The 15,000-nt window shown below is 60.1% G+C and overlaps 1 non-coding gene across 1 annotated transcript; it reads left to right on the plus strand.

Annotated features, from left to right (window-relative positions):
* The first annotated feature begins 11,198 nt into the window (after positions 1 to 11,198).
* Positions 11,199 to 11,317, plus strand: LOC131862962 (5S ribosomal RNA). The gene has a single exon (XR_009361897.1). It is a non-coding gene; the product is annotated as a 5S ribosomal RNA (ribosomal RNA).
* The last annotated feature ends 3,683 nt before the right edge of the window (positions 11,318 to 15,000 follow it).

A 15,000-nucleotide genomic window follows, 5' to 3' on the forward strand; every position in this document is an offset into this window, starting at 1 on the left:
AAGGATGCAGTAGCAATAACAGGTATAGTTCCGCGGCGGCCGAGAAGACTCACCGCATAGGAATCGGGATGCGAGGCGAGGGATGCGGCGGGAAGGCCCCGACGGCTAAACGGAAGAGGCTGCAGGGCCGCCTCGGAATGGTCCAAGCATCGGATGCGATTGGGACGACTACCAGTGCCAACCCCTTATCCCGCGATGCGTCCGATACACAGATAGTTCCAAGGCGGCCGAGGAGCCTCACCGCATATCAATCGGGGTGCGAGGCGAGGGATGGGGCGGGAAGGCCCCAACGGCTAGACGGAAGAGGCTTCAGGGCCACCTCGGAATGGTCCAAGCATCGGACGCGCTTGGGGCGACTGCCAGTGCCAACCCCTTATCCCGCGATGCGTCCGATACACAGATGGTTCCAAGGCGGCCGAGGAGCCTCACCGCATAGCAATCGGGGGTGCGAGGCGAGGGATGGGGCGGGAAGGCCCCAACGGCTAGACGGAAGAGGCTTCAGGGCCGCCTAGGAATGGTCCAAGCATCGGACACGCTTGGGGCGACTACCAGTGACAGCCCCCTATCCCGCGATGCGTCCGATACGAAGATGGTTCCAAGGCGGCCGAGGAGCCTCACCGCATAGCAATCGGGGTGCGAGGTGGGGGATGCGGCGAGATGGCCCCAACGGCTAGACGGAAGAGGCCACAGGGCCGCGTCGGAATAGTCCAAGCATCGGACGCGCTTGGGGCGACTACCAGTGACAACCCCTTATCCCGCGATGCGTCCGATACGAAGATAGTTCCAAGGCGGCCGAGGAGCCTCACCGCATAGCAATCGGGGTGCGAGGTGGGGGATGCGGCGAGATGGCCCCAACGGCTAGACGGAAGAGGCTGCAGGGCCGCCTCGGAATAGTCCAAGCATCGGACGCGCTTGGGGCCACTACCAGTGACAACCCCTTATCCCGCAATGCGTCCGATACGAAGATAGTTCCAAGGCGGCCGAAGAGCCTCACCGCATAGCAATCGGGGTGCGAGGTGGGGGATGCGGCGAGATGGCCCCAACGGCTAGACGGAAGAGGCCACAGGGCCGCCTCGGAATAGTCCAAGCATCGGACGCGCTTGGGGCGACTACCAGTGACAACCCCTTATCCCGCGATGCGTCCGATACGAAGATAGTTCCCAGGCGGCCGAGGAGCCTCACCGCATAGCAATCGGGGTGCGAGGCGAGGGATGCGGCGAGATGGCCCCAAAGGCTAGACGGAAGAGGCTGCAGGGCTGCCTCGGAATAGTCCAAGCATCGGACGCGCTTGGGGCGACTACCACTGCCAACCCCTTATCCCGCGATGCGTCCGATACACAGATAGTTCCGAGGCGGCCGAGGAGGTGGGGGATGCAGCGAGATGGCCCCAACGGCTAGACGGAAGAGGCTGCAGGGCCGCCTCGGAATAGTCCAAGCATCGGACGCGCTTGGGGCGACTACCAGTGACAACCCCTTATCCCGCGATGCGTCCGATACACAGATAGTTCCGAGGCGGCCAAGGAGCCTCACCGCATAGCAATCGTGGTGCGAGGTGGGGGATGCGGCGAGATGGCCCCAACGGCTAGACGGAAGAGGCTGCAGGGCCGCCTCGGAATGGTCCAAGCATCGGATGCGCTTGGGGCGACTACCACTGCCAACCCCTTATCCCGCGATGCGTCCGATACACAGATAGTTCCAAGGCGGCCGAGGAGCCTCACAGCATAGCAATCAGGGTGCGAGGCGAGGGATGCGGCGAGAAAGCCCCAACGGCTAGAGGGAAGAGGCTTCAGGTCCGCCTCGGAATGGTCCAAGCATCGGACGCGCTTGGGGCGACTACCAGTGACAACCCCTTATCCCGCGACGCGTCCGATACACAGATAGTTCCAAGGCGGCCGAGGAGCCTCACCGCATAGCAATCGGGGTGCGAGGCGAGGGATGCGGCGAGAAGGACCCAACGGCTACACGGAAGAGGCTTCGGGGCCGCCTCGGAATGGTCCAAGCATCGGACGCGCTTGGGGCGACTACCAGTGACAACCCCTTATCCCGCGACGCGTCCGATACACAGATAGTTCCAAGGCGGCCGAGGAGCCTCACCGCATAGCAATCGGGGTGCGAGGCGAGGGATGCGGCGAGAAGGACCCAACGGCTACACGGAAGAGGCTTCGGGGCCGCCTCGGAATGGTCCAAGCATCGGACGCGCTTGGGGCGACTACCAGTGACAACCCCTTATCCCGCGACGCGTCCGATACACAGATAGTTCCAAGGCGGCCGAGGAGCCTCACCGCATAGCAATCGGGGTGCGAGGCGAGGGATGCGGCGAGAAGGACCCAACGGCTAGACGGAAGAGGCTTCGGGTCCGCCTCGGAATGGTCCAAGCATCGGACGCGCTTGGGGCGACTACCAGTGACAACCCCTTATCCCGCGACGCGTCCGATACACAGATAGTTCCAAGGCGGCCGAGGAGCCTCACCGCATAGCAATCGGGGTGCGAGGCGAGGGATGCGGCGAGAAGGACCCAACGGCTAGACGGAAGAGGCTTCGGGTCCGCCTCGGAATGGTCCAAGCATCGGACGCGCTTGGGGCGACTACCAGTGACAACCCCTTATCCCGCGACGCGTCCGATACACAGATAGTTCCAAGGCGGCCGAGGAGCCTCACCGCATAGCAATCGGGGTGCGAGGCGAGGGATGCGGCGAGAAGGACCCAACGGCTAGACGGAAGAGGCTTCGGGTCCGCCTCGGAATGGTCCAAGCATCGGACGCGCTTGGGGCGACTACCAGTGACAACCCCTTATCCCGCGACGCGTCCGATACACAGATAGTTCCGAGGCGGCCGAGGAGCCTCACCGCATAGCAATCGGGGTGCGAGGCGAAGGATGCGGCGAGAAGGACCCAACGGCTAGACGGAAGAGGCTTCGGGTCCGCCTCGGAATGGTCGAAGCATCGGACGCGCTTGGGGCGACTACCAGTGACAACCCCTTATCCCGCGACGCGTCCGATACACAGATAGTTCCAAGGCGGCCGAGGAGCCTCACCGCATAGCAATCGGGGTGCGAGGCGAGGGATGCGGCGAGAAGGACCCAACGGCTAGACGGAAGAGGCTTCAGGGCCGCCTCGGAATGGTCCAAGCATCGAACGCGCTTGGGGCGACTACCAGTGACAACCCCTTATCCCGCGACGCGTCCGATACACAGATAGTTCCGAGGCGGCCGAGGAGCCTCACCGCATAGCAATCGGGGTGCGAGGCGAGGGATGCGGCGAGAAGGACCCAACGGCTAGACGGAAGAGGCTTCAGGGCCGCCTCGGAATGGTCCAAGCATCGGACGCGCTTGGGGCGACTACCAGTGACAACCCCTTATCCCGCGACGCGTCCGATACACAGATAGTTCCGAGGCGGCCGAGGAGCCTCACCGCATAGCAATCGGGGTGCGAGGCGAGGGATGCGGCGAGAAGGACCCAACGGCTAGACGGAAGAGGCTTCAGGGCCGCCTCGGAATGGTCCAAGCATCGGACGCGCTTGGGCGACTACCAATGACAACCCCTTATCCCGCGACGCGTCCGATACACAGATAGTTCCGAGGCGGCCGAGGAGCCTCACCGCATAGCAATCGGGGTGCGAGGCGAGGGATGCGGCGAGAAGGACCCAACGGCTAGACGGAAGAGGCTTCAGGGCCGCCTCGGAATGGTCCAAGCATCGGACGCGCTTGGGGCGACTACCAGTGACAACCCCTTATCCCGCGACGCGTCCGATACACAGATAGTTCCGAGGCGGCCGAGGAGCCTCACCGCATAGCAATCGGGGTGCGAGGCGAGGGATGCGGCGAGAAGGACCCAACGGCTAGACGGAAGAGGCTTCAGGGCCGCCTCGGAATGGTCCAAGCATCGGACGCGCTTGGGGCGACTACCGTTGCCAACCCCTTATCCCGCGATGCGTCTGATACACAGATAGTTCCGAGGCGGCCGAGGAGCCTCACCGCATAGCAATCGGGTTGCGAGGCAGATTATTGGGAAGGGAACCCCCTGGGATGCGGCTCAAGCAGTGCCCAAAGGGACTGGAATGCGGAATCACATCGAGAGACCCAAATGCTATACGAGGGCTCAAATCGAATTATCGATTTGGCCACGACATGGACGCATCGGAACGACTACCTTTGCCGAACCACTCGCAATTGCATCCATACCGAAACCAATAGACATTTCCGTTAGAGCCCTCGCATAGCATTCGGGAATCTCGCATGCCCCTCTAAATCGACCAATGCTGGCGCTCAATGAAAATCCGAGCGCTACCACCGTTCGAGCGCCAGCATTGGTCGAGTTAGAGGGGCACGGGGGAGAATGCTCCAGTCAACACCTCCCCTATATAAGTTATTTGTCCGATTCTCGCACAACCGTAGTCTGCCTCGTCGAATCAAACAACGGTCCCAGATTCCGACTTCCGTTCCGTAGAGACCCAAAAGCTAGATGGAGGCTCGCAAGAAAGAGAGTCGGCGCATAGCAATCGGGTTTCTCGAACGTTTAGGGACCGAGCTCACTTGCGGATAGGGCAAAATCCGCCAAGCAACCCAAAAGCTAGACGGGGGCTCGAATCGAATCGCCTAGGCGGCCACAACAACGACGTGTTGGATCGACTACCAGTGCCAAACCATTCAGCAAGACTAGTCTGTGTCGAGGCCGGATAGAGATTCTCAGAGAGCGCCCGCATAGCATTTAGGAGACCTGCCGCGTCCCTCACACTCGACAAATGGTGGTGCACGTTTATAAATCCGAGCGATCCCAACCCTTTCAAGCACCAACATCGGTCGAGATAGAGGGGCACGGAGGGGGCTGCGTGAGACAACACAGTCCCCTATATAAGTTATTTGTCCGATTCTCACACATCCGAAGAATGGTCATCAAATCGGACAACAGCCCAAACTTCCGACTTCCGTCCCAGAAAGCCCAAGAGCTATCTAAAACGTTCATGGCCGGAACTCGATCGCGGCTATACCAGTCCGCCAAGCAACCCAAAAGCTAGACTGGAGCTCTAGTCGAATCACCTCTGTGGCCATTGCAAGGACGTGTTGGAGCGACTACCATTGCCGAACCATTCCGCAGGTCGAGTCCATACCAAGGCCGCATAGAGATTCACGATGAGCTCCTGCATAGCAATCAGGAGACTTGCCGTGTCCATCACAATCGATAAATCCTGGTGCAAGATTTTTGCATCCGAGCGCTCCAACCAGTCGAGCACCAGCATCAATCGACATAAACGGGCACGGGGGGAGGATGCTCGAGAACACTACCTCCCCTATATAAGTTATTTGTCCGATTCTCAAGCAGCCGAAGTCTGGTCATCGAATCGGGTCAAAGACCACAACTTCCGACTTTACCCACAATGCAAGTCATCGAATCGAACATCGGCCCCCGAGTCGGACTCCATGCGTATGTCAGGTCATCGGACCCAAATTCCGCCTTCCTGCGCATGGCGGGCCATCAATATCAACTCGGTCATCGGACCCAAACTCCGCCTTTTTGCGTATGGCACGCCTTCAAATCGGTCATCGGACCCAAATTCCGCCTTCCTGTGCATGGCGGGCCATCAACATCAACTCGGTCATCGGACCCAAATTCCGCCTTTCTGCGCATGGCACGCCATCAACTCGGTCATCGGACCCAAATTCCGCCTTCCTGCGCATGGCAGGTCATCGGACACAAATTCAGACCTCGCCAATATGCCTACGTATCGAATCGGTCATCGGACCCAACTTCCGACTTCATCCATACTGTAGGGTCTTTGAGGTTGGCGCGGTGCGCTCAACCCAGGGAGTCGACCCATCGAAGCATACACCTCCCCTATATAAGCTATTTGTCCGATTCCCACACCTGTGTAGTTTGCACCTCTGACCAGGACATCGACCCCAACTTCCGAACTCGACTGCAACGACGGCACCAGCGCCTTGGTGCGCACCTTGCGACGCACAGTCCCAACATTCGCCTTCCTGCACATGGCAGGTCATCGGACCCAAATTCCGACCTCGCGAGTATGCCTACATATCGAATCGGTCATCGGACCCAACTTCCGACTTCATCCATACCGTAGGGTCTTTGAGGTTGGCGCGGTGCGCTCAACCCGGGGAGTCGACCCAACGAAGCATACACCTCCCCTATATAAGCTATTTGTCCGATTCCCACACCTGTGTAGTTTGCACCTCCGATCAAGACATCGACCCCAACTTCCGAACTCGCCTCCAACGACCGAACCAGCGCCTTGGTGCGCACCTTGCAACGCACAGTGCCAACATTCGCCTTCCTGCACGTGGCAGGTCATCGGACCCAAATTCCGACCTCGCGAGTATGCCTACATATCGAATCGGTCATCGGACCCAACTTCCGACTTCATCCATACCGTAGGGTCTTTGAGGTTGGCGCGGTGCGCTCAACCCGGGGAGTCGACCCAACGAAGCATACACCTCCCCTATATAAGCTATTTGTCCGATTCCCACACCTGTGTAGCTTGCACCTCCGATCAGGACATCGACCCCAACTTCCGAACTCGACTAAAAAGACCGCACCAGCGCCTTGGTGTGCACCTTGCAACGCACAGTGTCAACATTCGCCTTCCTGCACATGGCAGGTCATCGGACCCAAATTCCGACCTCATGAGCATACCTACTAATCGAATTGGTCATCGGACCCAACTTCCGACTTCATCCATACCGTAGGGTCTTTGAGGTTGGCGCGGTGCGCTCAACCTGGGGAGTCGACCCATCGAAGCATACACCTCCCCTATATAAGCTATTTGTCCGATTCCGACACCTGTGTAGTTTGCACCTCCGCTCAGGACATCGACCCCAACTTCCGAACTCGCCTGCAACGACCGAACCAGCGCCTTGGTGCGCACCAAAAGTGCGCACTTTTGGAGGGCACTTTTGTGCGCTCCAAAGGTGCGCACTTTTGGAGGGCACTTTTCTGCGCTCCAAAGGTGCGCACTTTTGGAGGGCACTTTTTGGAGGGCACTTTTCTGCGCTCCAAAGGTGCGCACTTTTGGAGGGCACTTTTTGGAGGGCACTTTTCTGCGCTCCAAAGGTGCGCACTTTTGGAGGGCACTTTTTGGAGGGCACTTTTCTGCGCTCCAAAGGTGCGCACTTTTGGAGGGCACTTTTTGGAGGGCACTTTTCTGCGCTCCAAAGGTGCGCACTTTTGGAGGGCACTTTTTGGAGGGCACTTTTCTGCGCTCCAAAGGTGCGCACTTTTGGAGGGCACTTTTCTGCGCTCCAAAGGTGCGCACTTTTGGAGGGCACTTTTTGGAGGGCACTTTTCTGCGCTCCAAAGGTGCGCACTTTTGGAGGGCACTTTTTGGAGGGCACTTTTCTGCGCTCCAAAGGTGCGCACTTTTGGAGGGCACTTTTTGGAGGGCACTTTTCTGCGCTCCAAAGGTGCGCACTTTTGGAGGGCACTTTTGTGCACTCCAAAGGTGCGCACTTTTGGAGGGCACTTTTCCTGTGCTCCAAAGGTGCACACCTAGGTGAGCACCTTCGACCACACCTTGTAGCACACCAAACTCTGACTTTCGACTTCATCCGCAATGCAGGGTCTTTGAGGTTGGCGCAATGCGCACAACCAGGGGAGTCGACCCATCAAACCCAACACCTCCCCTATATAAGCTATTTGTCTGATTCTCATACATGCGTAGCCTGCAGGAGCAATTAGGACATCGACCCCAACTTTCGGCTTCTAAACGAAAACAAGGTCTTTGAGGTTGGTGTAATGCGAACAACTAGGGGAGTCAACCCATCAAACCCAACACCTCCCCTATATAAGCTATTTGTCTGATTCTCATACATGTGTAGTCTACAGGAGCAATTAGGACATCGACCCCAACTTTTGACTTCTTAACGAAAACAAGGTCTTTGAGGTTGACGTAATGCGCACAACCAGGGGAGTCGACCCATCAAACCCAACACCTCCCCTATATAAGCTATTTGTCCGATTCTCATACATGTGTAGCCTGCAGGAGCCATTAGGACATTGACCCCAACTTTTGACTTCTTAACGAAAACAAGGTCTTTGAGGTTGGCGTAATGCGCACAACCAAGGGAGTTGACCCATCAAACCCAACACCTCCCCTATATAAGCTATTTGTCTGATTCTCATACATGTGTAGCCTGCAACAACGATTAGGACATCCACCCCAACTTCTGAATTCGTCTGCGTTGACCGCACCAAAGGTGCACGCCTTGGTGCTCACCAAAATCCGACTTCCGACTTCTTCTGCTATGCGGGGTCTTTGAGGTTGGCGCAGTGCGCACAACCAGGGGAGTCAACCCACCGAATGCAACACCTCCCCTATATAAGCTATTTGTCTGATTCTCATACATGCGTAGACTGCAGCAATGATTAGGACATCCACCCCAACTTTTGACTTCTTAAACAAGACAGGGTCTTTGAAGTTGGTGCAGTGCACACAACCAGGGGAGTCGACCCATCAAACGCAACACCTCCCCTATATAAAGCTATTTGTCCGATTCTCATACGTGTAGTCTGCAGCAGCGATTAGGACATCGACCCCAACTTCCGAATTCGTTTGCATTGACCGCACCAAAGGTGCACGCCTTGGTGTGCACCCTGGAGTGCACTTTGGTGCTCACCTCGGTGCACACTTTGGTGTGCACCTCGGTGTGCACCAAAGGTGCGCACCTTGGAGCGCACCAAAGGTGTACACTTTGGAGCGCACCACATAGGGTCTTTGAGAGGTTGGCGCAGTGCGCACACCAAGGTGGGTGTTGAGGTGCGTGCCGAGGTGGGTGGGTGCTAGGGTGCGCTCCATGGTGGGTGCCAGGGTGGGTGCGTGCTAGGGTGGATTCCAAAGAGGGTCATAGGGTGGGTGCCAAGGTGGGTTGGTGATATAGTGGGTTCAAAGGTGGGTACTAGGGTGGGTTCCAAGGTGGGTCACAAGTTGGGTGCCAGGATGCGTGGGTGTTAGGTTGGGTGCCAAGGTGGGCTCCTGCGTGGGTGGGTGCTAGGGTGGGTTTCAAGGTGGACGCGAGGGCGGGTGCCAAGGTGGGTAACAAGTTGGGTGTTAGGATGGGTGAGTGCTAGAGTGGGTGCCAAGGTGGGTGGGTGCTAAGGTGGATGCCAAGGTGGTTCACAGGGTGGGTGGGTTCTAGGGTGAGTTCCAAGGTGGGTCACAGGTTCAGTGCTAGGGTGGGTGTCAAGGCGGGTGTCGAGGTGCCTGGGTGCTAGGGTGTGGATGCCAATGTGGGTCATAGGGTGGGTACTAGGGTGGGCTGCAATGTGGGTGCCAAGGTGGGTAACATGCTCGGTGGGTTCTAAATTGGGTGCCAGGGTGGGTGTGCACCCACCTTGCCCGAGGTGGGTGCCAAGGTGCCAGTGTGGGTGGGTGCTAAGGTGGATGCCAAGGTGGGTGAGAAGGTGGGTGATAGGTTGAGTGGTAGGATGGGTGGGTGCCAAGATGGGTCACAGGGTGGGTGCAAGGGTGGGTAGGTGCTAGGGTTGGTGTCAGGGTGGGTGGGTGCTAGGTTGGGTTCCAAGGTGGGTGCGAGGGTGAGTGTCAAGGTGGGTCACAGGTTAGGTGCTAGGATGGGTGAGTGCTAGGGTGCAAAGGTGCCAGGGTGGGTGCTAGGATGGGTCGATGCTAGGGTGAGTGGCAAGGTGGGTCCACAAGTGTCAAGGTGGGTGCCGAGGTGGGTGCCAAGTCGGCGACTGCTATGGTGGATGCCAAGGTGGGTCACGGGGTGGGTGCCAAGTTGCTAGGTTGGGTTCCAAGGTGGGTGCCAACGTGGGTGCTAGGGTGCGTGGGTTAAAGGGTGTGTCACAACGTGGGTGCCAGGATGGGTGCGCACCCACACTGGCCAAGACGGGTGCGGGTGCAAGGTTGGGTTCCAAGCCCGGTCACAGGCTGGGTGCTAGGATGGGTGGGTGCCAAGGTGGGCACCAGGGTGGGTGCACCCACCCTGGCCAAGGTGGGTCACGGGGTGGGTCCTAGGGTGGGTAACGGGGTGGGTACTAAGGTGCGTGCCAAGGTGGGTCATAGGGTGGGTGCCAAGGTGGGCACCAGGGTGGGTGTGCACCAACCCTAGCCAGGGTAGGTCACGGGGTGGTTGTCGGGGTGGGCGTCAAGGAGCCAAGGTGGGTGGCAAGTAGCCAAGTTGCGTGCCAAGGTGGGTGTCGGGGTGGGTGCCAAGGATCCAAGGTGGGTGCCAAGGAACCAAGGTGGGTGTCTGGGTGGGTGCCGAGGTGGGAGCCAGGGTGGGTCCCAAGGTGAGTGCAAAGGTGGGTGCCAGGGTCAAGGTGAGTGCCAATGTGGGTTCCAAGGTGCCAGGGTCAGGGTGAGTGCCAATGTGGGTTCAAAGGTGCTAAGTTGGGTGCGAGGTTGGGTGCGAGGGTGGGTGGGTGCCAAGGTGTGCTAGGTGGAAGCCCGGGTGGGTCGGCATCCCATGGGTGTCGAGTTGGGTGCCTGATGGGTGCTTCTTGTCAAGTTTTAGTCGTCGGGACTCATTTCGAGCCTTAGAGGTCGTTTCTTGTCCGGTTGCCCTGTCTTCGACCTGGGAACCCAATTTTGGTCCTCGGGTCCCATTTTTTTTTGTCTCGCATCCCACTTTTGGCCTGTGGCCTTTTCGGGGTCGATTCTCGTTTTGGGCATCAGAGCATGTTTCTTCTCCTAAAACCCAATATTTGTTTATTAAGTCTCGGAACACATTTTTGTTCTCGTGGACCCATCATGGGTCTTGGAACGCATTTGTGGTCCTTGGGTCCCATTTTGCATCCCGAAACTTGTGTTTTGGTGCTTGATCCCTATTTTGGGTGCCCACCTTGCACCAAGTGCGCACCCGGGGCAAACCGAGCGCCTTGGTGCACCGGGGCAAGATCGAGCGTGCACCCGAGGCGCCCCGAACATGCACCAAGGTGCACTCGGCCCACATGTGAGCGCAGGTCGTTGCGCCCGAGGTGGTGTGTGGGCACCGCGTTGCAGACGGGACACTGCACGCACACGACGCCCCCTCCAGGTGCACGCACGTAGGCCGGGCCGGGTGCACACCCGACGCCCTAGCAAGGTGCGCGCACCCGGGCAGGGCTCACACTTGGCGAACGGGGCGCACTTCGCGAGGGAGGGTGTGCACCTCGACGGGGGTGGGTGGCCGGGGTGGATTCGCACGTGGGTCGCGGTTTGCTAAGTACACACTGCGACAAGCTCATAACGGGTGCGATCATACCAGCGTTAGTGCACCGGATCCCATCAGAACTCCGCAGTTAAGCGCGCTTGGGCCGGAGTAGTACTGGGATGGGTGACCTCCCGGGAAGTCCCGGTGTTGCACCCTTTTTTAGTTTTTCGCCGGGCGTCGCAATGCTATTTGAATAAACCTTTTGCCCGTTTGCGTTCTCGTCGGGGCCGGGCCGGGCCGGGGTGCGCTGCCCGCACTACCGCGCGCGCGGGGGGCGACACCGAGCGCGCACCCGAGGCGCCCCGAGCACACAGGCCACGGTGCAACCCGGGCGTTGTGCGCGCACCCCGGTGCGCCCGAGGTGCTGCGCGCGCACCCAGGTGAAATCGGTGTGCACCTCGGCCAGTGCGCGCTCGGTCGAGTCGCGCACGTTGGCCAAGGTGCACGGTGATGTTTCTTACTCTAAGGTTCCGCACCAGACGCCCGGGACAGGTGAGCGAAGCTGGGCGGGGCCGGGTGCGCGGCCGGGGCAGGTGCACGCAGCTGGAGAGAGCTTTGGAGCACACTTCGGAGCGCACCAATGATGCGCTCCATTCAAAAGTTTCCTGAAAAGGCAAAAAAAGTTGAGATTATAGAATTTCCCACTTGAGAGATTGTAAAAAAAAAAAATTTAAAATGAAGGAAACGCGGGTGCCAAGGTGTGCGCAGCCCAGCCCACCCTGGCGAAGGTGCACGCAAGGTGCGCACCCGAGGCAAACCGGACAATTAACCCAACTTTCGACTTCGCGCGCACCTTGGAGCGCACTTCGGAGCGCTCCTTGGTGCGCACCAATCTTGGGCACCTCGGAGTGCACCATGGCGCCCACCAAGGTGCGCACCCGGGGCAAACCGAGCTCCGACTTCGTGCGCACCTTGGAGCGCACGAAAGGTGCGCACCATGGCGCCCACCAAGGTGCGCAGCCCAGCCAAGGCGTGCGCATCAAGGTGCGCACCCTGGCGAAGGTGCGCACCCGGGGCAAACCGAGCTCCGACTTCGTGCGCACCTTGGAGCGCACAAAAGGTGCGCAACCCAGCCAAGGTGTGCGCACCCCGGTCAAACCGAGCTCCGAATCGTGCGCACCAGAGGTGCACGCCATCGTGCGCACCTTGGAGCACACTTCGGAGCCCTCCTTGGTGCGCGCCGATGTTGCGCACCTCGGAGCGCACCCGGGGAAAACAATGCAATTAACCCGACTTTCGACTTCGTGGGCACCTCGGAGCGCTCTCGGGTTCGCACCTCGGAGCACACCGAGGTGCGCACCTTTGATGCGCTGCCTTCACCAATTTCCAGAAAAGGCAAGAAAACATTGAGAAGGTGTGCGCACCGAGGTGCCCACCCTGGCGAAGGTGCACGCGAGGTGCGCACCCGGGGCAAACCGGGCTCCGACTTCGTGCACGCCGCACCTTGGAGCACACTTCGGAGCGCTCCTTGGTGCGCACCAGGGCGCGCAACCCAGCCGAGGTGCCCACCCCGGCGAAGGTGCACGCGAGGTGCGCACCCGGGGCAAACCGGGCTCCGACTTCGTGCACGCCATGGTGCCCACCGCGGCGAAGGTGCACGCGAGGTGCGCACCCGGGGCAAACCGGGCTCCGACTTCGTGCACGCCGCACCTTGGAGCACACTTCGGAGCGCTCCTTGGTGCGCACCATGGTGCCCACCAGGGCGCGCAACCCCGCCGAAGGTGCACGCGAGGTGCGCACCCGGGGCAAACCGGGCTCCGACTTCGTGCACGCCGCACCTTGGAGCACACTTCGGAGCGCTCCTTGGTGCGCACCATGGTGCCCACCAGGGCGCGCAACCCCGCCGAAGGTGCACGCGAGGTGCGCACCCGGGGCAAACCGGGCTCCGACTTCGTGCACGCCATGGTGCGCACCGCGGCGAAGGTGCGCACCCGGGGCAAACCGGGCTCCGACTTCGTGCACGCCGCACCTTGGAGCACACTTCGGAGCGCTCCTTGGTGCGCACCAGGGCGCGCAACCCAGCCGAGGTGCCCACCCCGGCGAAGGTGCACGCGAGGTGCGTACCCGGGGCAAACCGGGCTCCGACTTCGTGCACGCCGCACCTTGGAGCACACTTCGGAGCGCTCCTTGGTGCGCACCATGGTGCCCACCAGGCCGCGCAACCCAGCCAAGGTGTGCGCACCAAGGTGCACGCGAGGTGCGCACCCGGGGCAAACCGGGGTCCGACTTCGTGCACGCCGCACCTTGGAGCACACATCGGGGCGCTCCCGGGTTCGCACCGGCGTTGCGCACCGTGGTGGGCACCTCGGAGCACACCAAGGTGGGCAGCGAGGTGCGCACCTTTGATGCGATGCCTTCACTAATTTCCATAAAAGGCAAAAAAAAAACGAGATTTTAAAATTTCCGTTTTGAAAGATAGTGAGAAAAAGGGAATGCTGGTGCCATCTTGAGCCCGCCCTGGTGCGCAGCCCAGCCAAGGTGTGCGCACCAAGGTGCCCACCCTGGCGAAGGTGCGCGCCCGGGCAATTAACCCAACTTCCAACTTCGCGCGCGCCAGGGTGGGAGCGCACCCAACAACCGGGCCTGGGAAGAGCCAATGCGAGAAACCCCACCAAACGCTCTGACAAAAAAAGAGGGGGCGCTCCAGTAACCCCGCTTCGGAGCGCACCCTGGGCAAACCCAGCCAAGGTGCCCACCCCGGCCAAGGTGCAGGCGAGGTGCGCACCCGGGGCAAACCGGGCTCCGACAACGTGCACGCCGCACCTTGGAGCACACTTCGTAGCGCTCCCGGGTGCGCACCTCAGAGCACACCAAGGTGGGCAGCGAGGTGCGCACCTTTGATGCGCTGCCTTCACTAATTTCCAGAAAAGGCAAAAAAAAAAGGAGATTTTAAAATTTCCGTTTTGAAAGATAGTGAAAAAAACGGAACGCGCGTGCCATCTTGAGCCCGCCCTGGTGCGCAGCCCAGGTAAGGTGCCCACCCTGGCAAAGGTGCGCACCCGGGCAATTAACCCTACTTCCGACTTCGTGCGCGCCAGGGTGGCAACCGGGCCTCGGAAGAGCCAATGCGAGAAACCCCACCAAACGCTCCGACAAAAAAAGAGGCGGCGCTCCAATAACCCCGCTTCGGAGCGCAGCCGGGGCAAACCCAGCCAAGGTGCCCACCCCGACGAAGGTGCACGCGAGGTGCGCACCCGGGGCAAACCGGGCTCCGACAACGTGCACGCAGCACCTTGGAGCACACTTCGAAGCACTCCCGGGTGCCCACCGGCGTTGCGCACCGTGGTGGGCAGCGAGGTGCGCACCTTTGATGCGCTGCCTTCACTAATTTCCAGAAAAAGGCAAAAAAAAATGAGATTTTAAAATTTCCGTTTTGAAAGATAGTGAAAAAAAAGGAACGCGGGTGCCATCTTGAGCCCGCCCTGGTGCGCAGCCCAGGCAAGGCATGCGCACCAAGGTGCCCACCCGAGGTGCACACCCGGGGCAAACCGGGCTCCGACTTCGTGCAGGCCGCACCTTGGAGCACACTTCGGAGCGCTCCTTGGTGCGCACCATGGTGCCCACCAGGGCGCGCAACCCAGCCAAGGTCTGCACACCAAGGTGCCCACCCCGGCGAAGGTGCACGCGAGGTGCGCACCCGGGGCAAACCGGGCTCCGACTTCGTGCACGCCATGGTGCCCACCGCGGCGAAGGTGCACGCGAGGTGCGCACCCGGGGCAAACCGGGCTCCGACTTCGTGCACGCCGCACCTTGGAGCACACTTCGGAGCGCTCCTTGGTGCGCACCATGGTGCCCACCAGGGCGCGCAACCCAGCCAAGGTGTGCGCACCAAGGTGCAC

This window comes from Cryptomeria japonica, unplaced genomic scaffold, assembly GCF_030272615.1.
Source record: "Cryptomeria japonica unplaced genomic scaffold, Sugi_1.0 HiC_scaffold_54, whole genome shotgun sequence".
Lineage (NCBI taxonomy): Eukaryota > Viridiplantae > Streptophyta > Pinopsida > Cupressales > Cupressaceae > Cryptomeria > Cryptomeria japonica.